The sequence below is a fragment of the Pongo pygmaeus genome, chromosome 4 (genome assembly GCF_028885625.2).
Source record: "Pongo pygmaeus isolate AG05252 chromosome 4, NHGRI_mPonPyg2-v2.0_pri, whole genome shotgun sequence".
Classification (NCBI taxonomy): domain Eukaryota; kingdom Metazoa; phylum Chordata; class Mammalia; order Primates; family Hominidae; genus Pongo; species Pongo pygmaeus.
In genome coordinates, this window is record NC_072377.2 from 3,510,001 (window position 1) to 3,530,782 (window position 20,782).

At 45.4% G+C, this 20,782-nt stretch overlaps 1 long non-coding RNA gene across 1 annotated transcript in view; it reads right to left on the reverse strand.

The window, feature by feature from the left end:
- Nucleotides 1-20,021, reverse strand: part of LOC129036972 (uncharacterized) — a 110,699-nt gene extending 90,678 nt beyond the window's left edge. The window contains exons 1-2 of the long non-coding RNA XR_008502705.1: nucleotides 19,689-20,021; nucleotides 15,699-15,824 (exon numbers count right to left, since the gene is read on the reverse strand). This is a non-coding gene — a long non-coding RNA (uncharacterized LOC129036972). The remainder of the gene's footprint in view (nucleotides 1-15,698; nucleotides 15,825-19,688) is intronic.
- Between the last annotated feature and the right edge of the window lie 761 nt (nucleotides 20,022-20,782).

A 20,782-nucleotide genomic window follows, 5' to 3' on the forward strand; every position in this document is an offset into this window, starting at 1 on the left:
AGGTGAAAGGACTGATGCCAATTATATAATCAGTGTGTTCGTTTGTTCTTGCATTGCTATAAAGAAATACCTGAGACTGGGTAATTTACAAAGAAAAGAGGTATGATTGGCTCACGGTTGTGTAGTCTGTGAGCCAATTAAACCTCTTTTCTTTGTAAATTATCTTGCAGGAAACATGATGCTCGCTTCTGCTCAGCTTCTGGGGAGGCCTCAGGAAACTTGCTTTGGAAGGCAAAGGGGGGACAGGTGCATCTCATGTGGCCAGAGTAGGAGCAAGAGTGAGCAAGGGGAGGTGCCACGCACTGTTAAACAATCAGATCTTGTGAGAACTCTATCATGAGAACAGCACTAAGGGCATGGTGCTAAACCATCAGAAACAACGCCCATGATCCAATCAAATCCCACCAGGCCCCACCTCTAGCATTGGGGTTACATGTCAACATGAGATTTGGGTGGGAACACAGATTCAAACCATATCAATTAGTTTGCTAAGAAATGTCAAAAAAGCACACACCCTATCAGCAAGGAAAATGACAGGAATAAGTTCTGGCAAGGTTTTCAGCTAACCTAGGGACAGACCTCAACACAGTATAGTAGCAAGGTTCTCAATCAAATGATCAATACAAAATAATCAATACTTGGTGAATGGATCAATCATTAGTCAACCAGCAAACTAATTTTTTTTAAGTCTTCAGGACCCTGGTGTAAATTTACTGAGACCAAAAACCTATGAAGCAAGAATCATTTTCTTTGCAAGCTGAAAAGTAAATGGACCTGCAGGAAGCAAAGCTAAGTTAAAATAATCAGGACTTGATGTGAGAAGAGACAAATTTTGATGGTCAATAAAAGAAAGACACTGTCATCTGGAATAGCTGAAGATGACCTGGGCTGGGGGTCCGATGCCGATTGGTCAAACTCTCAGAAGGCATCAACTTTGGGTGTTATCTCTCCTGCTACCTAGCGAAAGGTCAGCAAGGCTCTTAATGCCTAAACACTCTTCAAGAAGGGCTTTTGCATATTCTAACAAGCCTAAGTTTGAAGAGTGTAGGAATCCTATGCTAAAATGTTCCCTACATAATTATTCCAGGGAGATAGTTATGTTTACTAATGGAAAAGTCTGTCTTGGTGCCAGAGGTCTGAATTTCGAAATTACCTCTTCTATTGTAAATTCTATAAACTCAACTCCTGGGACTAGACCAGGGTCTAAATTCTGAGTTCCTTCTTTCCTGAGGGCAATATTGGACATTTCCTGATGCTTACAAATGTGTCCCACGATTTAGATGCATTGAATCCACTCATCATTCCCACATTGAGGCCAAGACCCAGGAGACCAGGGTCTCCTCTCTACCTCGCCACTCCCCAGTCTTTCTGCTCTGCGTCCCCTTCTTAGAGGTCTTTGATTTCAAAGCGAGCTCTGTGCATCAAAGGCTTGTGTGGTGAAGAATGCGGAAGGGGAAGGACTTGGCCCAGGGCAGCTGAATGACTTGGTATTGTTTGAAATCACAAGAACCGCTTTGGTCAGTTTCTGACACATGCTGGATCTCATATTTCTCCCCTTTCGTTTCTGCCGTATAAAAGAATAGTAGAGAGAAAAAAATATTCTCAAAATGTACTGTGGGAGAATAGAGGTCCAGATGTCTGTCCTTCTTTCCTTCTTTCTAAATTTCTGTGTCTTAATTACCATAGAGTCTGCAGAGTGGAAGAGAAAATACCCTACCATAATACAGGAAGTAATCAAAAGCCACATCATGAATTTGTTTCTCCTCCCCTACTATGAAAAGGTACAATATGAATAGAATGGGAAAGTCCATTAGAATAATTTGCTATTCATCATGAATTATAAATGACATGATGTACTCTTCATACATATCTAATATAAACTTAAAATTTAGCCCTGTGGATTGCCTGCTGAATGATAGAGGCATGGCCATTTTTCTTGGAGCTGGCATTAGATTCTCACTGGGCTTTAACCTCTTGTTTTGTCGTTCTGAGATAGGTGAATAAGCCACTCTGTACCATCAGCCCCTAACAGCACAGAGAACGCAAACGCTGTTAGTCCTGCTGGTGAACGACCGAGGGGAGATCAGTCCATGTTTCCTCCCTGAATCCAAATTAGTCTCGCAGCTGGAGAGGCATCAGTGGCTGATAATGGCCTAACAACCTCCAGCACTAACAGATATGACCTCGGCGGTGGTGACAGGAATGCGAAATGCTGGCTGTGCATGTGCACACCGCCACGGGAGCTTGGAGCCACCTTGAAAACAAAATGTCCTAATATAAAAAGAATAAGGCCAATCAATATGTGGCGGATATCACAACAGCAGCTTCAAAGCATCAAAGCTGGTTCTCTTCCAGTCCCAAAGAAAAAACGATGTTTCTAGGTATCCTTAAAATAACGAGGAATATTGCCATTCAGGACATTCACTTAAAGAGGACTCCTGTGTTTAGGCCTCCCTCCATGCAATCCCATGCCTTTTCTGTGCTCAAACACCTCCAATGTCCCGGTGACCAGGTGGACCATCTGGGCTCTTGGCCCATGCTGAGCCATGCTCCCATCACCTCTGAAGACCAGCAGCACCAGGAGGTACTTTCCTTGTGTGCTGTGTTTGAAAGGGATTTTTCTTCATCCAAAGTTCACACATTATTTGGCCACATTTGTTCATTCGATGCCATTCAATGAACACATCCTGGGCATCTACCCAGGGCCAAGCATGGGGTTTGGGGTACAGCTGACCCATGAGGAGCTCCCGTCCCATAGAAAAGGCATGACACAGGGACCGGGACAGCATCCCCATGTGGCGATGGGGGTGTGGAGGAGCACACACAGGACATGGCAGGAAGACACACAGCCCTGCAACGGGCCGGGAGCAACTTCTGCTCTGGGGTGCAGATGAACTTTGCTTTCCTATAAGGAAGTAATGCTTGAGGTTGGCTTCCCTTTAAAAGTCACCCATAGATATTTTTGCCTTAAACAAATAAAATTATGGAATACTCCAGGTGTGTGTGTGGACCACGTAATCACTGAAATCTTAGCCACGATTACTGTCCTGAAAAACAGAAAAGCCACTTTGTAGTTCCCCCATGTAATAACCATGTGGTGAAGAGCAGGGCCTGCCTACCTGTCTGTCCTGTATGAGCGTGCAACTCGTCAGGGGCAGGAGTCTATCCTACTGATCATTAGAGTCTACCACATAGCATAATACACAGCAGATAATAAATCCTTCAAAAAGAGACCTATTTGCAATTTCTACAAACTGAGAAATCACATCTAATAGTTCGCGATGGACAGTACTTAGAGAAATAGGAAAGAATCAGAGAATGAGTTGATTGTGCTTTTGAATATAATTTGATTCAATGGTTTCTACTTGGAGCAATGATATTGACACATAAAAGATTTACTGATTTTAATTTCATCATTAGAAACATATAAATGTAATATATATGTGTGAAAAGAAAGATTTTATTCACAAAGAGCCAATAATTACTATCTCTTCTGGTGACAGCTCTAGCCTCGCACACCAAGGTGCAAAGCCAGGACCAACCCTGGGCCGGGCTGTTTCTGTCTATGTGGACACGGCTGCCCTGCACTTGGTTGGCCTCCAAGACAGACGAAAAGCTAGCAAGCAGCCTCAGGGAAGACTGCGGTGCACTCAAGGCGGGAAGCTGCAATTTCCCAAATATCAAAGGATGTTCCACAATGTTGTCTTTTCCACACTGCAATTTTCATAAATGAAAGCTTAGCCCTGAGCTTTCCTTGAAGCAGGACTGAATGTGTGGGGAGTCTGAAAAGCCAGCCCAAGGAGTCCTGTGACCTCTCTCTCTGTTGCTCTGGTTCTGTGGGTTGAGAAATCTCTATCAATTAACCACCACATACGCACACATACATGCACATACGCACACATACATGCACACACGCACACATACATGCACACACGCACATGCACACACACATGCATACGCTTGCACAGGAGGAGGGCACTGCCTGGTTCGCCAGCCTCCTCCTATTATGTCCTACTGAAACCAGAATTTAGGCCTTCCCCAGAGTGAGGGCCCACAAAGTCCAATCACAAAATACACAGCAGAATTGTGGTTGCATTTTTACCTTCTTAAAAGGTAACAATTTCTGTGTGAGTTAGATTCAGTGGACTGTAATTATGCAGACGCTTAGCATTCCCCACGTCTTCGTCCATGCTGGGGATGCTTTCCCTGGCTGGGTTTTCCCACAGTGAGCTCGGCGCCAACTCAGGAGACAGCAGCTGTAACAGGCTGTGTGGAACTGAGACGTGACCTGTGGAGCTCTGTTCCCTACTACTGTTTCACCTTGGTGACATTATTTGCCATGACAAGTGACCAGTCAGGGAGAGTACAGCTACCCCAGTTCTGAAGGGAGGGTGGTGACTCTGGCCCACAATCAAGAGATGCCAAGGAGTGTGTGGGCTCCCATGGCAAACACGCCCAGCAGCAGCAGCTCAGCAGGCCTCCTCACTTCCAGCCTCTCCACCTTCCTAGCTCCTGACCAGTGAGGAGCAGGCACATCCTGTGTGTGGAGGGACCAGCAGGTCCCCTTAAGACTCCACCCTCCAGTTGTGCGGAATCTACGCATCGGACCCAATGTGCAAGCCACCGGAGTAGTAAGGATGAGAAGTCCACTGTCCCTGGAGCATGCCTAGTGGCATTCCTGGGACCCAGCGCTGGGCCACATGCTACCACCAGGCAGCTGCTGCAGCAAGAGCCAGGTCTTGCAGATACCACTGTCCCGCTGAGGCCACAGGACCCCATCTCAGGAGAAGGACAGTTCTACACCTCAGGAAAGTGAAGGACTCCCTCTTACTCCGGGGTAAGGGGTGTAAACCTTCCCCTGTTTTAAGTGAGAGGAGGTGGGAGTGTTATTTTGCTTTCAACAAAGTCAAAAAAAGGAAAAAGGGCAAAGGGATTCTTGATCAAAGGATACAGACATTCAGTTATAAGATGAGTAAGTTATGGGGATTTAGCTGCAGCTTGGGGACTTTAGTTAATACAACCATATTGTGTGTTTGGAATCAGCTGAGAGAGTGGAGCTTAAGTGTCCTCACCACACACACACACACACACACACACACACACACACACACACACACACGTAACTCTGTGAGTTGATGGACATATTAATTACCTTGATTGTGGTATTCATTTCACAAACTGCATGTATATCAAATCATTGCATTATACACTTAAATGATGTAAATGTACAATGTTTATTTGTTAATTATACTTCAATAAAGCTGAGGAGAAGGGGGGAAAGGAAAGGAGGGCCCACATAGTCGACGGGGGCCCAAGGCAGCCAGGTGGTGGCAGCCGGGCCTTGTCCATCAGCAGCAAGGCAGGAAGAAGCAGGGCTCCAGGGTGAGTGCTTCCACATCTCATGGGGAGCAGCTGATGCTCATGAGGCATGTCTGGGTTGGGCAGGCATCTAGAGGAGCTGGGGTTTGAACCGGGTCTAGAAGATGATTAGGGTTTTGCCAGTTGGAAAGGGAAGAACAAACACCAAGAAGGAAAAATGATTCTCTAAATAATCGGGTTTCACACTGAAATCCTTTCCTGCCCGCTCTTCCCTGCACCTCACAGGGTCTTCCTGGTTCTTGCAGGGGCTCCCCCTTCATGCTCCTTTGCCTCCCTCCACCTAAGATAAATTCCAGTGCATTTCAAAGGCCAAGAATTACACACTTGAAAATCCTACTCCAGAAATGGGATGGATGGTGCTGAAAATGGGATTTGAAAGAGAACAGAGGATGGCTCCAAAATAAGGCCTTTCAGAAGTAGAAAAAAATACAAAAATAAGTAGCAAACAATTGGGAAAGTAACAAAATTGGATTCCAGCATGGTTTGTATGGTCATGAAGCCATGGGGACCCCCAAGTCTTGCTGCGAAGCATTAGGTCACTCTAATGAGTGTTTCTGCACAGTCTACATGGGAAGATGACTGCAGGGCACTGAGGCGCCTCTCATCCCAGCCCAGGGCTGGGCAAGCCAACTAGAGGTATCTGAGCTGAGTCTCTCAGCAGAGGCTTGGGTTGAGATTCTTCAAGGCATCACCGGAAGGTGTCAGGTGCAGAGATTAAGCCTCCATTCACTCTGTATGGATTTCTGGGGCTGCCTCTCCTGGAGTTGCTGCCTTCAGTGATCATGAGTAGAAAGCCACCAAGGACTTGGGAAGTGAAGAAGAAAGGACCAGGAGGCTGGCCACATGTGGAGTGTCGAAGAAGGTATGCAGGCAACTTGTCCAGGGCTTCTTTATGGGGTGCTGTGAGTTCAATAGCATCCCCCAAACAATATGTTGAAGTCCTAACACCTGGTACTTGTAACTGTGCCCTTCAATGGAAATAGAACCTTTGTAGACATAATTAAGATGTGAGCTAAGGTGAGGACATACTGGAGTAGAGTGGATGCTAATCCAATATGATGGCCTTTCCTAGAAGAGAAGAGGCCCAGGCAGACACACAGAGAGGGTCTTGTGAAGATAGGAGCAGGGACTTCAGTGGTGCTGCCACAATCAAGGAACACCAAGGCCGGCCTGCTGCCACCCAAGGCCAGGAACGAGCAGGGAACACATTCTCCCTGTGAGCCTTCATGAAGGAGCCAACGCTGCTGACACCTTGGTTTTGGACTTCCGGCTTCCGGAGTACAGTGCTGTTGCTGAAAGCCACTCAGATTGTAGCAACTTGCCATGGCAGCCACAGTAAGAAAATACAGGGGACAAGTGTGAAAAATCATCTGCCCTCATGCGAAGGAAGCTCGGATCCTCCACACTGGCTGGTGTGAATGAAGGGGAGTCTGTATGAACGACATGGCCTGAATCGGCATTCCGGTGTTGTTATGGCATCCACGGCCATCAGCCTTCCTCCTGTCTGTGGCTACATCTCTAAGCATAGGAGGGTGATACCACCAGACACTCACATGCCAGCAAGGGCTGGGGGAACCTGAGTCCTGGGCGGCTGTTGTACCTCTACCTACTTGTCCTGTAAAACAGCGAACACCTCTGCCTTCTTGCCACTCACCTCCCATCACATCCATGTCCTCTCTCTGCATGTCTTACTTCCTCTCATCTCCTTTACTTCTCCCTCTGCCACTAAATCAGCACTGATACCAAGACGTCCCCAAACTATTAATTTCCTTTAAATGGCAGCATCTCTACCTTCCCACTTAAACTCCAAAAGGCCATTAGTCCATCTTCCTGCCAACTCTGCATCATCTGTGACTTTGCATTGTCAGCTTCATAGCTCTGCTGATCAAGCAATGTTCACTGCGCACTTCCCGTGGCCAGCAGGGGCTGGCAGCATCGCACAACCTCTTGGGACAACCCACAGAGACAGCTCTGAGGCAGGGGCATCAGGCCCACATTGAATGATGATATGGCCAAGGTCAGTTTCCTTTTCCAAGGTCACACATCCAGTCTACCTTTGATATGGAAATTTCCCAATTCTAACTGTCCTCCTGTACTCAACGCCCACTCCCATCTACTAGCGATGGACCGTCTCCAAATCCCTTCTCCAGCCCTCTGTCCCCTCCAACTCCCAGGGAGAATGCATGCAGCCTCTGCCCTCTCTCCCACTGCTGTGAATCAGGCCTCTGGAATTTACCACTCTGATCCTGCTCTCCTACCTGAGTGTCAATCCCATAACTTCTACTCCTCAGAGGGACTTTGCTGAAAACCCTCCCACCCTTCAAACACACTCAGTTGAACTCATTACCCTGGCTCCATCCTGGGTATTTTCAACCACAGCTTTCTGTCTTAGTCTGTGCTGCTCTTCCTCCTTGACCCATATGCAATACTTGGGCTCAATTTTGACCCTCTGTGTGCTCTTTCACTCACTGGGCAGGTAGCTACCACAACCCGTTGTTTATCTAAGTGCCTCCAGGGTAGTTTCTCAACTCCATATCCAGGGCACCGGCTCTTCTCTTGGTATGCTGAATGCACCTGTCCTCACCCTACCTCCACTCAGGAGCAATGCAGACTCATAGAAACAACTCCCTGTGGCCCAGGACACCATGACCACCAGCTCTTCTTCTACTCCTCTTTCCTGACATTTCTTTCTAGTGTTGATCCGGCTACTGCCAGGGTTTTGTTCCTGACACACTCAGAGCTTTCTGCTCCATTATTTTTGGGGGGGGTTTGCTTTTTTTTTTTTTGAGACACAGTCTCACTCTGTAGCCAGGCTGGAGTGCAGTGGTGTGATCTCTGCTCACTGCAACCTCTGTCTCCCGGGCTCAAGTGATCCTCTTGCCTCAGCCTCCTGAGTAGCTGGGACCACAGGTGTGCGCCATCACACCCAGCTAATTTTTTGTATCTTTAGTAGAAACGGAGTTTCGCCATTTTGGCCAGGATGGTCTCGATCTCTTGACCTTGTGATCCACTCGCCTTGGCCTCCCAAAGTGCTGGGACTACAGGCATGAGCCACTGCACCCAGCCCATTATTTATAGCAAACATGAGCCGTTCTTTATGGAGTTCTTATTCCATTCATTGTTTCACATGCATCACTGCTAATTCTCACGACCTGCTCTGAAAGGTACCCACCATTGTGTTCATTTTTTAAATGATGAAAGAATGGCCAACAGCTTCATGAAAAAATGCCCAACATGGCTAATCCTCAGGGAAATGAAAATTAAAGCCAAAATGAGATCTTGCCCCACACCTGTTCAAAAGGAAAAGGAGAGCACGCACTGGCGAGGACGTGGGGAGAAGAAAGCCCTTGCATGCAGCTGGGGGGATGCAAATCAGTACAGTCATTATGGAAAACACTAGGGAGATTTCTCAACAAAATAAAACTAGAATGACCACAGGACCCAGCAAGTCCCGCTCCTGGTGTTTGTCCAGATAAAACATAGCCAGTAGGTCAAATGGATATCTGCACCCCTATGTTGATTGTAGCACTATTCACAGGAGCAAAGATATGAAATCAACCTAAGTGCCCATCAAGGAAGAATGAATAAAGAAAATGTGGCATCTATACACAGTGGAATACTATACAGCCTTTAAAAAGAAGGAAATCCTGTTACTTACAACAATGTGGATGAATTTGGAGGACATTATGTTAAACAAAATAAAGCCAGGCACAGAAAGACAAATACTGCAATGACCTCTTGCATCCATCCATGTACGTATGCACACATGGCTATAAAGACAATTGCTGCAAGGAACTGGTTCTTGTGCTGGACTTAATGAAGACTACATCCCCCTGTCTGCAGTATGCAGGAGAGCTGGTGGTGAAGGGGCAGGAGACCGATGGCTTGGCTCAAGTAGTCAGGCATGGGGAGCAAATTCACCCTTCCTCAGCCTTTTGTTCTATCCAGGCCCTCAACAGATTGGACGAGGCCCACCCATATGGGGAAGTGCCATCTGCTTTACCCAGTCTACCCATTCAAATGCTAATCTCATCTGGAAACCCTCTCACAGACACATGCAGAAATAATATTTAGCCAAAAATCTGGGCACGCCATAATCCAGTCTAGTTGACACATAAAATTCACCATCACCTGCTCTGCCAGGAACATCTGTTCCTCAGCCAATGAAATTATCCTGGCAATCATCTTATCCTGAATTGTCTTCACATGTAGTTCAAAAGTGATCTTCAAGGCAACCAAGTCAGATTACCATGAATTCCACATTTTGGGGCAGTCGAACACTATCATAGAGAAAGAAAAGATAATACGGGCTCATGGAATGCAAGACTCAGTGTTCATGGCCCCCTTTCTCTTCCAATTCCACTCCTATTGGAGTCTAAGCGTGACCTTGCTCAGGTACCAGCCTGCGAGCCAGAGAAGGCAATGTGACTGATCCCACTCACTGCCCCCAGCCTTTCTCATCCTTTCACCTTGATCTCATTAAGCAAAACATAAGGAGCTGATTCCACAGCAGACAAGCAATTCGATGGTTGTAAAGTGCTTACTCATGTGAGGTAAATTAACTCCCACAAAGCATTATTCACTAATTTGCCCCATTGTAAAAATGTCATTGACTACATGGGGCTTTTTAATGTCTTAGATTTCCGGCCTAGCTGTTGGCAGCACTCAAAACATGCCTTCTCTTGAACATGGAGGAGGGAATTCTCGATAGGGTCATTCCAAAATGGCAGCTTCTGCAGCACTGAATAAAATGTGTACGCCGTACTAGATTTTACTGACACCCAATTCTTGAAATGTGGCTTCCATCTTCTGTGACAGGTAAGTAAATTCCATGTCATTATCATGTTAGTTGCTATTATCCAAATAGTTTTCCCATGTAAATGCTGACACCATCTAGACTTGATTTTTCTCATAATAAAAGTATCTGGTAATATCAACACATCCATGTCTTCATTATAGCAATTTTTATAGCTATTTGAGGCACATGAGATTGGAATGAGAATTTTAGAGGCTGATATTTTTTCCTTTTAAAACAGCTTTTAACCAAAAATTACCTTTTATGTAATAAAATAGTATGATTCATGAGAGGAGTTCAGCTTGAGGTTCTTTCGTCATGGTATAAACTCTAGAATACGCTGTGCAATGCATTCAGACAGATTCATGACTCACATTTGTAGAGGTTTAGTTAGGACTATTGAGTCGTGGTGGGTTTGAGGGATGCTGGTATGAATAAAAGTTTTGTTAAGCATGTTCCTTCTTCTTTGTCTTCATTGTTTGAAGACTCTTAATGTCTGCTTTTCTCTAAAAGTCTTTCTAATCCCTATAGAATAACCATTTGTTCAAAATCTCAGTTTCCTGCTCTTTGTAAAGGCAGAGGGATGAACCCACACACGTCAACACCTCAGAAACACCCCTCAGGCCCTGGCTTCCACCCCACAACCTGCCTAACCCCTGCTTCAAAATGCAGCCAGCTGGGCTAGGCTTTGAGACACAGAGCTGACGGTGTTGCTTTCCAGCCTGAGGCTTGGTGGCAGCCCACAGTGACCACAGAGTCTTACACACACACACACACACACACACCTCTGACAGTGGACCCTGACCTGTCAGACCCCCTGACAGGTCTGCCCTCCACACAGGGACCCAGGCTGCCATCTCTGGTTAGCACAATCTGAGTGTCTGGAACATTCCATATTGGTTACCAAGACCAGGCATTTGGTCCAAAGGTGCCCACACCCTAAATACCACCCCCCACCAACACACACAGGTATGCACACATCATCCCACAAGGCTGAGAAGTGTTGGGCAACTTCTCCAAATTATGAGATAAATGGAATGCAGCTGTTTTACAGGGCTGGCCACACACCCATGGCAGACGCAGAGAGGAGGGATGCAATGCGTTCACTATTAGGATGGTAAATGTGGCTTATAGAAAAAGGCAGGAGATACACGAATGTCAAATGTTTTAAGAGTGTAGACAAGTGTTGAGCCAGGTTCACTGCATCTATAATACAGCTTAATATAAGACTGATTTAGAATGGCATTTTGAGATTATTAAACAATAAATAACACCTGAAGCAATAATATAGCAAAGACTTCTCAGTATAATTTATTATACTGCCTTATGAACATATGGTATGGATTTTAAGATATAGTATACAATAAAAGTTATCTTAGAAAGAGTATATATCTAAGACATACTTTATATGATGACAAAATTGCTTGCTATATAATAGGAAAAACCAACTAAGAACTCCAGTTTCACCACAAATGGAAACACCATCCATGAACCTGACCCAACACTCAAGTGTCTAAATGAAAATGAAAGCTTCCGATAAGAGCTCAGGTCTTCAGATGAGGCACCAACCTGGCCCTGGCTCCTTACAACCCTACAACCAACTCTGAACTGGGTAAAATAAGCCACATTTTAATTGTTATTGCATAATTAATCCACATGCCCATATCTATTGTGTGCTTGCTTCAAAAAATGACCTGGATGGCTCAGAAAGGTCATTTATATGAATCAGAGCAAGATTTAGCCAGGGTTCCGTTACTGCTAGCTTGTCTAAGTGCTGGTCTTCTGCATCAACTATTGATGGACTAGAACAGAGTCATGTTCCTTAAAAAATCCTCAACCCAGCCAGGCATGGTGGCTCATGCCTGTAATCCCAGCACTTTGGGAGGCCGAGGCGGGTGGATTACCTGAGATCAAAAGTTGGAGGCCATCCTGGCCAACAGAGTGAAACCCCATCTCTACTAAAAATACAAAAAATTTATCTGTGCATGGCGGCGGGCACCTGTAATCGCAGCTACTAGGGAGGCTGAGGCAGGAGAATTGCTTGAACCCGGGAGGAGGAGGTTGCAGTGAGCCGAGACTGCGCCATTGCACTCCAGCCTGGGCAACAGGAGCAAAACTCCATCTAAAAAAAAAAAAAAAAAAAATCCCCAACCCCCTGTCAAGTTCTATACACCTTCTCTCTCAACACACAAGCTGGCCCGTGTTTTTACCAGTGCTGGGAACCACAGCTGAGCCCAGGATGGACAGGCATGGAAGTGAGCCACACGTGGCTCGGCCCCCGGCTGCATAGCCTTCATCTTCCCTCTAAGGACTTTCCAGTTACCAATTTGTTCTCAGTCTGTCTTTATATTTAACTTTATATTCAGACATCTACCTTTCTGAATTTCTCCAGGTAATTAATTGTCTCCTGCTTCCTATGAATAATGTTCTTTCTGCAGGAAGAGTCAGCACCATCTTGTGGGTCTACAAAACTGTAAAGCTCCCCAAGGTCATGTTTTATGAGGGTGCTGAGGAAGAGTCAGCACCATCTTGTGGGTCTACAAAACTGTAAAGCTCCCCAAGGTCATGTTTTATGAGGGTGCTGAATTCAGAAGCCAGTTCTAAGATATAATAAGAACATAAGTAAAGACATCATCCAAATGATGGCTGCTATACATATTAAAGAGTAGGTTTAGTAAACCTTAAAATATGGATCATAATTACATTAATATGCAAATACTTAATTATTTAATAATTATCCAATTATCTTCATGTGTCATGGGTCCAAGAATAGAAGAGAACCTTCTACTCAAGGTTTCTCTCTGCTGATCATAGCACAGTTGTACGTGATTTTGATCATAGATGTTCTTTTGCTAGACCACAAGGCAGGGGATGAAAACTACACACAAACCAGCGTTCAGTGCAGCATCACGGAGGCCATTGAATAGCAGGGTCCTATAAGATTCCACAACTCCATCACTTTGAGAGCACTGCCAATAATACTGACTCCTGGGGATGAGTGACTTACCAAGGAAATTATAGATTATGTTGAGTTTTCTATGCTGATTCTTTCTTTCTTTATTTATTTATTTTTTTTTTGCTAAACATAAAAGTATCTAACAAATTTGGGAAGAATTTCATCCAATGTGCTAATTTTTCTTTATGCTTTGACACTTAGGTGAACGCAGGGTTTCTCTAGAACATGCAAGTCACATGGCTTCCTGGTGAATTAGGTGTTACAATAATTAAAGCAATACCAGATACCAGGTAAGACTTCTTCCTGCAATGAGAGCTACATATTTATAAAATAGTTGAGTTGCTCACAGTAGACTGGGTAAGTGCCCAGGGATTACTCAGAAGACAAACCAGTAGAGGCAAGAGGAGGAAATGGGTCACTTGCTTCCTTTTCTCCCTCTTACTTCTTTTCTAGTTACTATGAAACAGACTTCCTTCTCCCCAGGCAAAGGAAAGCCCCCTCTTTTCCCTCCTTCTCCCTCAGCACCTTCTAGCCAGCCCAAACACTAGATTTTTAAGCCCCTGATACTCACAGAAAAGAGAAACCAATGGATTGATGACTTCGAAAATCTAAGAAGAAATCGTTAACAACCCCACTCTGCTAGCATAAGTGAGTTCACAGCTCTGACCGCTGTAATTAGTGTTTCCATTTTCAACATTATTTAAGGCAAAAACTATAAAAACAAAAGTAAAGTAGAAGCCGGCGTGTGGGAAAAGATCACAGAGACTCTGAAATAATAAACCAGACACAGAGAATCATGGGGGGAGCTGGAAAGACACCCCAGTGAAAGCAAACGAAAACCTAAAATAAATTCCAGACACTAAAGCCAAGAAGCCCTTGATGAATGTAATAGGATATAGGAAGTTACTCTGATAACTGTGCTCATTATTCTCAGGAATTTATAACATATTTTGAATAAAAATAATTAAACTAGAAAAATGTTGGTTCAATGGTACCACCTGCATTTAGCCCCCACTCTCTAAATTTCTTCTATGGAAAATTCCTCGCTTCTATTTGTAATTAATTAATACATGTTGTCTCTCATTTTAAGTGATTGGAAAATTACTTGTCTCCCATCTCAGAAGACGGTTATTCACATTAGTTTGAAGAACATGAAACGGCCCATATTTGGCCCTGTTTGACCCATAAGAAAGGTCAATTTCATCTGGCTCATGGTAATGCATATGTTGACGCCTTCTTTAGCAAAGAAATATGCATCCTCCTCCAAAGTACTTTTTATGCATAATCTTCTCTTGCAAAAATTACCCACTTGCAAGGCAAAGGCAGTGACCCAAAGCTTGAACCACTTATGATATTGGGACAAAACCCTTTCTCCATGCAGTTTGCAAAAGAAAATGGAACTGAGGAGCTTAGAAGTCAGTGGGTGTCGGCATATGCAGGGAGTATAGAAATGAAGTCTTGAATAAACTGGGTGAGAAGTAGATTCCTTTTGATTGTTGTCTCTTGCTTTTTAATGTTCTCAGAAAACGGCTGTATCTTTCAGAGTCTCTCAAGGATTTTTAGATAAAAAGAGAGGTTTTATCTTTGCATGTCTATAAGCAGTGAAAAACTCCGGAGACCAAAACCTACAGGCAATTCAAATAAACTAAATCCGATCAAGGTAATATCAATGCCAGAATTAGAAGAAAACCCAGAGAGAATATCAATAACAACATTAAAACAGCAGGTTTCAACTGGAATCAATAGGCAGAATAAACAGAAAAAATTAAGTCACAAAGTGTTAGCAGATAAAAGCTCCCCACTCATTAAAATTCTGTTTGTCTTTGTGTCTTTTTATCAATGTACCTATATATATGCGCAAGTGTATCAAAGTTTGTAATGTAAAAGAATGATGAAATAATCTAATTAATTTCCGGTGTCATTCTACATATTTCTTTCAAGTTGAAACTGCAATATTAACAATGGTTTGCAGTTTAATAAAATATCTTTATGTCCTATTAACTCATATATCAGCTTGTTATAAAAGCCACTTTCTATCAAATAGCTAAACTTCAAAAGAGTTTTGCTTTGATCAGAAAGAAAAAATCAGGTTCATTCCATTTGTACTGAATAACCTCGCTCAGTTTTATAGAAAGGCAGTTGTCTGTAGCTGCTGAGCTCTCGTGAAAGATATTCCAATGGGCAAAAAAATAAAAAAGATAGAATATATTGAGGGAATCATTGAGCAAGGGAAGTGTGCTTTTAACTTCAATAGGCAGGGGAAACTGGCTTTTGAGAGCACAGGAATCCCCGACAGAGGAGGCCCTAGGAACCTCCCAGAGCACAGACAGGTACCAGCCCTAGAGTGGAATCTCAGGAATGCCACCTCCACTAAAATTCCAACTGCTAGTTTTTTTTTTTTTTTTTTTTTTTGAAGTCTCAAATCCTTCCCATTGACAAGTTTCGTTGGGTTAGCAAAGAATTTTTAAACAACGCTCCTTAGTTGCCACAATGCAAACATTCTCTTGACTGCAAGATGCGCCCCCATGCCATGTCTGGAGGTCTGGGCAGGTCTCTGTCTCACCTTACCTCTCATCGCTGGACACTTTCCCTTCTGCATCTCTGCCAGTGCCCTGTGCCAGGCTTGATTCTGCAACATCCGGGTTGTTCAAGAAGGTTAAGGGCTTCCTCAGGTTTTTCTCTTCAGTGTAGCAGCTGAAATAGAAGTTGAAAATGAACCTGGCTTTATTTGTTTGGTATATTTTTCCAAAAGAGACTCTAAATGCACCTGTTCTTCTTGGAACAAACCTGAGTGGTCAAGGGTTCTGGGAAGGACAAATGTGAGGGTCCCTAGAAAGGGTCTGCATTGACACTCCTGGTCTCCTTGGACGTCAGCAGAAGCCTTGTGTTCCCAGCACAAATACACATCTATCCCGGCCCCCCAGCAGGCGTGTGGCATTGCCTACAGCACATTCTAATGCTACCTGGGCAACATGCTTTGCCTCTCACAAATAGAATTAGGCCTAATGAGGAGATAAGGTTTGATGGCAAGAAAGCGCCCTGAACTGCAGAGACAGAACCCTGGCAGCAGGGCACCGTCTTCGGGAATCCTAAGTTTCACAGTCAAAGAAAATGCCAAGTGTGAAAGCATTAGTCTAGAAAATGAGCCTGAAAAAAATTGGGGTGTTGAGAACGATGACTGTGGAGGGGAGTGGGGTGATAGTTTCACTCTAGGAGGATCCCAGAACCCTGGTCTCTGAAGGGAGTGGGGCAGTGCTCCTCTACTGGTATATCATTTTATAATTTTATTCATGTTGAAACTTTAACTTCAGAGACCACCCTGACAAACTGATAAAAATGCCTTTGCTACGGGACCTTTCCGTATATTCTGGGGTACAGGCTTTTGTTGTGTAAACCTCCTCCACAGAGCGGCATCCCCAGCTGTCAACCCCTATGTGCCACCAGGGACCTCTAATCACTGTGGTGGCTGAAAGCACTTCCAGACCTTTCCAGAGCCCACGCCCACCTGCATTTCAGAGAGAAAGTTGTACTTCCCCACTTCTTAACTAATTCAGGCCACATCTGGGCACCCTTTTGTAAATCTTAACTTTGTTCTCTAAACGATATTAATAGCATTTTTTTCAGGGTGCCTCTTGACATTTTATTTTCCTTCCATTTTTTTCATTCTGATATTTCTGTTCAAAAACAGCCAATGGACTGTCACAGTCTCCAAAAGTCATTTCCAAAATGGAGGCTGTAAGCAAGTTGATCAATTGAGGTGCAGGACAAAAGTTGGCAATTAAAGCCTAGATAAATTAAGCTTCCTAATGGTTTTATATTGACAATAGTCTGTGTATATAATTTCTAAATAAGTTTTCATATATTGAAGATTTTCGCTCATTTTTTTTTTCACACATGGAGTGAAAAATTGTAAAACTTTACTATTAGTCTACCACAATGGTTCTCAATCCAGGGTGATCTGGGCCCCTGGGCCAGGTCTGGAGATAGTGTGGCCCTCACATCAGAGAGGATTCTGCTGGCATCCAGTTGGGGGCGGGGGGATGCAGGGATGCTGTCAGGTAGCTTGCAGGGCACAGGGCAGCGCCCCCATGCAAAGAATCACCCAGCCCAAAATGTCTATGGCACAGGTTGAGAAACTCTGGTCTGCCAATTTAATCAAAAAGGTTTTGGCCTGAAGATGAAGGCCCCAGAGTGTGGTCATGTCCTATAAAGCTAAGAGAATCTGGGGCCCCTCCCAGAGGCGGTGCTCAGCCAATATTCCTGTGCACTCCTTGAGCCTTTGCTCATTTCATTCCAGGACCCAGCTTGTAGGGATCCCATTCAAGTTTCCTCACACCCTCCTCAAAGCCCACCCAAGGCTTTCTGCTCCTGTGTGAGGAGCGGGCCTGGCCTCCTTAGTGGGGCTGCTCCATGGCTTGACTTTGTGACGTGCCCATTGGTTTCCTCCATCCAGATGGGGTGTGCAGGAAGAAGTGACTGCTGACTTTGCAACACAACTGGATCACGGTTTTTGAAGCTGAATGGATCCAACTCCCTCATTTCACAAACGAGGAGCCCAAGGCCCAGATGACCTCACATTTCTAGATCACAACACAGTCACCCCAATAGCAGAGGGAAACTCACATGCTCAAATCCCCAGTACTTCCTCCCGCAGGCCCTCATGCCATCTTTAACAAAAACAGACAGAACAACCCTTCTAAACAAGGCATGTTGCATTAGGACAGAATTGTATCTCCTCTACAACAAACTTATTTTCATTCGAAGATACTTGCCTCATGTCTGTGCAACATGGACGCCTTCAAGAGCCTGCTGTTTCTTTTCATGATCAGTAAGACAAAATTCTAACTCATTTTCCCCAAATCAAACAAAGAAACACTTCGTAAACCTGTCTGTGGGCTGGGGACTGGATAAATCCCTGTCTAATCACCTCATTAGACTGTTACAACCATCTGTGGAAACATGGAAATTATCTCACATTTTGGCTTTCGATCCTTCTCACATTGTTTTAAAATGTGAGCAGAGTACTCCAAGCTCACCGTCAGCAAAAGGACACCTTCCCCTGGCAGGGCTGTGCTATCTCCAGCCAGATCCAAGGATTGGAACACCATGGGGCTGAGCTCAGTTCCAAAGAAAACTGAACTGTGTTGGGTGTAACCTGTCCAAGTCAAATTCTGCATGTGACCAAAATGAATAAAGGCCAAAGACACATGCACACGTATGTTTATTGTGGCACTATTCACAATAGCAAAGACTTGGAACCAACCCAAATGTCCATCAACAATAGACTAGATTAAGAAAATGTGGCACACTTACACCATGGAATATTATGCAGCCATAAAAAGGATGAGTTCATGTCCTTTGCAGGGACATGGATGAAGCTGGAAACCATCATTCTCAGCAAACTATCACAAAGACAGAAAACCAAACACCGCATGTTCTCACTCATAGGTGGGAATTGAACAATGAGAACACTTGGACACGGGCGGGGGGGAGCTGGGAACATCACACACCAGGGCCTGTGGGGCTGGGGGAGGGGATAGCATTAGGAGAAATACCTAATGTAAATGACGAGTTGATGGGTGCAGCAAACCAACATGGCACATGTATACCTATGTAACAAACCTGCATGTTGTGCACATGTACCCTAGAACTTGAAGTATAATAAAATAAATAAATAATTCAATAAAGGGAGTTGCTCAAAAAGAAAACAGCGGCTAAGCTTTTCAAAACACAGGTTTCCCAACACCACAGAGATTAAGGGAAATTGAGCCTTCCTTACTGAATCCTTATCTCCTGCTTGATGGTGTCATAACAAGTCTTGGCTCCTGGTTTGGACCTGACATTTACTGCCCATCAAGCTCGTCCTGAGGCAAGGTCCACACAGTGTAGACATGTGACCTGACTCAAAATCTCCATGAATCGCTGAGTCACTCGACCACTGCCTTCCTAGCGGCTTCTCAGGAACGTTCCAGGGCACTTGTGGGCTAAGAATGAACCTGGACGAGGAGATCAGAAGGCACTGCCATCTCCTTATTTTAATAGGATCCCGAGAAAGCGAACCCTTCAAGGCCTGGGCACCCAACATTCCCGTCTGCACAGACCTTGCAAAGAAGGCCAGGCCGGCCAAGCGCCGGCCTCACAGCTGCATGTTGTTCCAAATCTCTCAGTGGGATCTTTCTCCGGGAAGTGTGTTCGCGTGTAAAATGCGTTGTGTACCATTCTTCACCCACGATACTAAGGCAGAGAATGCAGTGAGCGGAAGAAAGCGTGCCATAAGCATAGGCAGGCACGTGTCTCCCCAATGCACATGCAGAGACTTCTCTCACCCCAGCTTCTGGGAAACGCCCTGCGCAGCTGACCAGTCACCCGATGTTGCGGAGACGAGCATGGGTCCGAGGGAAGGCTGCGGCCGGGGACGCCCAGACTGGAGGCCTTGCCTGCCCCACCCAGCCTCGGACTTCTCAGGCTTCTCGGCTCGATAGAGAAACATTTTGAAATTCTTTAAGAAGCAAGTTTTCCGTCGGCTGAGTGGACTTCTAGGGCCCTGGCCACACTGACCTGGGCTTGTGGAGCTCCGGCCGCAGGCCCGTGAAGGTCTCGGTTTCTGCCCCATGGCGGTGGCTGTGCTTGGAAGGCCCCGGGAGCAGCCAGGGAGCGCGGTGCCTGCCCTCCACGGCGGCCGCCTGCGGGGAACAGGGCAGCGTCGAGCAGGCGGAAGGCCAGTGAAGCAGAGTGAAGCACACAGAGCCAAACCATATCACCCCCACCCCGTGTGACTGAGCTCAGGGCTTGCCTTTGAGGCCCAGGGTCAGCTGAGGACCAGCAGGAGCTCTAATCCGGAGCTGCGTCAGGGCGGGAACTGCAGGCGGCCGCCCCCGGGAGCCCGCGCATGCGCACTCCCGCGGGGACGCTAACCTGCCCTGTCACTCACCCGCGCTGACCCAGGTGCGGGGGACCCGGGTGCGCCGGACCCAGGTGTGCGCCACCGCCACCTCCTGCGCTTACACCCCGAGAGTGGCCGCCGCCAGCAGTGGCATCCGGGCTGTCCCAAGTCATCCTTCGTCTGTTTCAGTGTCTTTATGAAGCACTAGCTTTGAGGGATGAAAACGTCCACACGGATGCGGGATCTGATGTTTATGGAAGGTTTGTACCCAATGCAATCAGCTGTTCGCTCAGCCTGAAGATCGCTGGGATAATATTCCTGGGGTCCGAGTATAATACACCCGGCATACACGTTCCCATGCATTAGAGTTTGGAAGTTGGATAACAAATATATTGTTAATCTAACAGAAAAAAAAGGACTTTAAAAATATAAGTGAGTAATTTGAGAGCACTCTCAAAACATGTTATCTAAAACAAGGAAATATTGCTTTCTCCAAACTGACCTCATCCTTCCCTTGCAAAAGAATATCTGTCTAGGCTCACACTGCAGAATCCAAGAAAAAGTAAATATGGAAAGTATGTTCCACTCGGGAGCCTGTGGGAGTGTGGACGGGAGGGGTGGGCTGGAGGCCACAGAGGGCAGCTGCTTCTAGTTGAGGGGTACGTGGGGCCCCTCGGCAAACAAGCTGCTGTTAGGGAAAAGAGGCCTTTCCTCGGCTTCTTGGCTAAGCACTAAAAACCCGAATCAGAAATGAAATGAATATATTTTA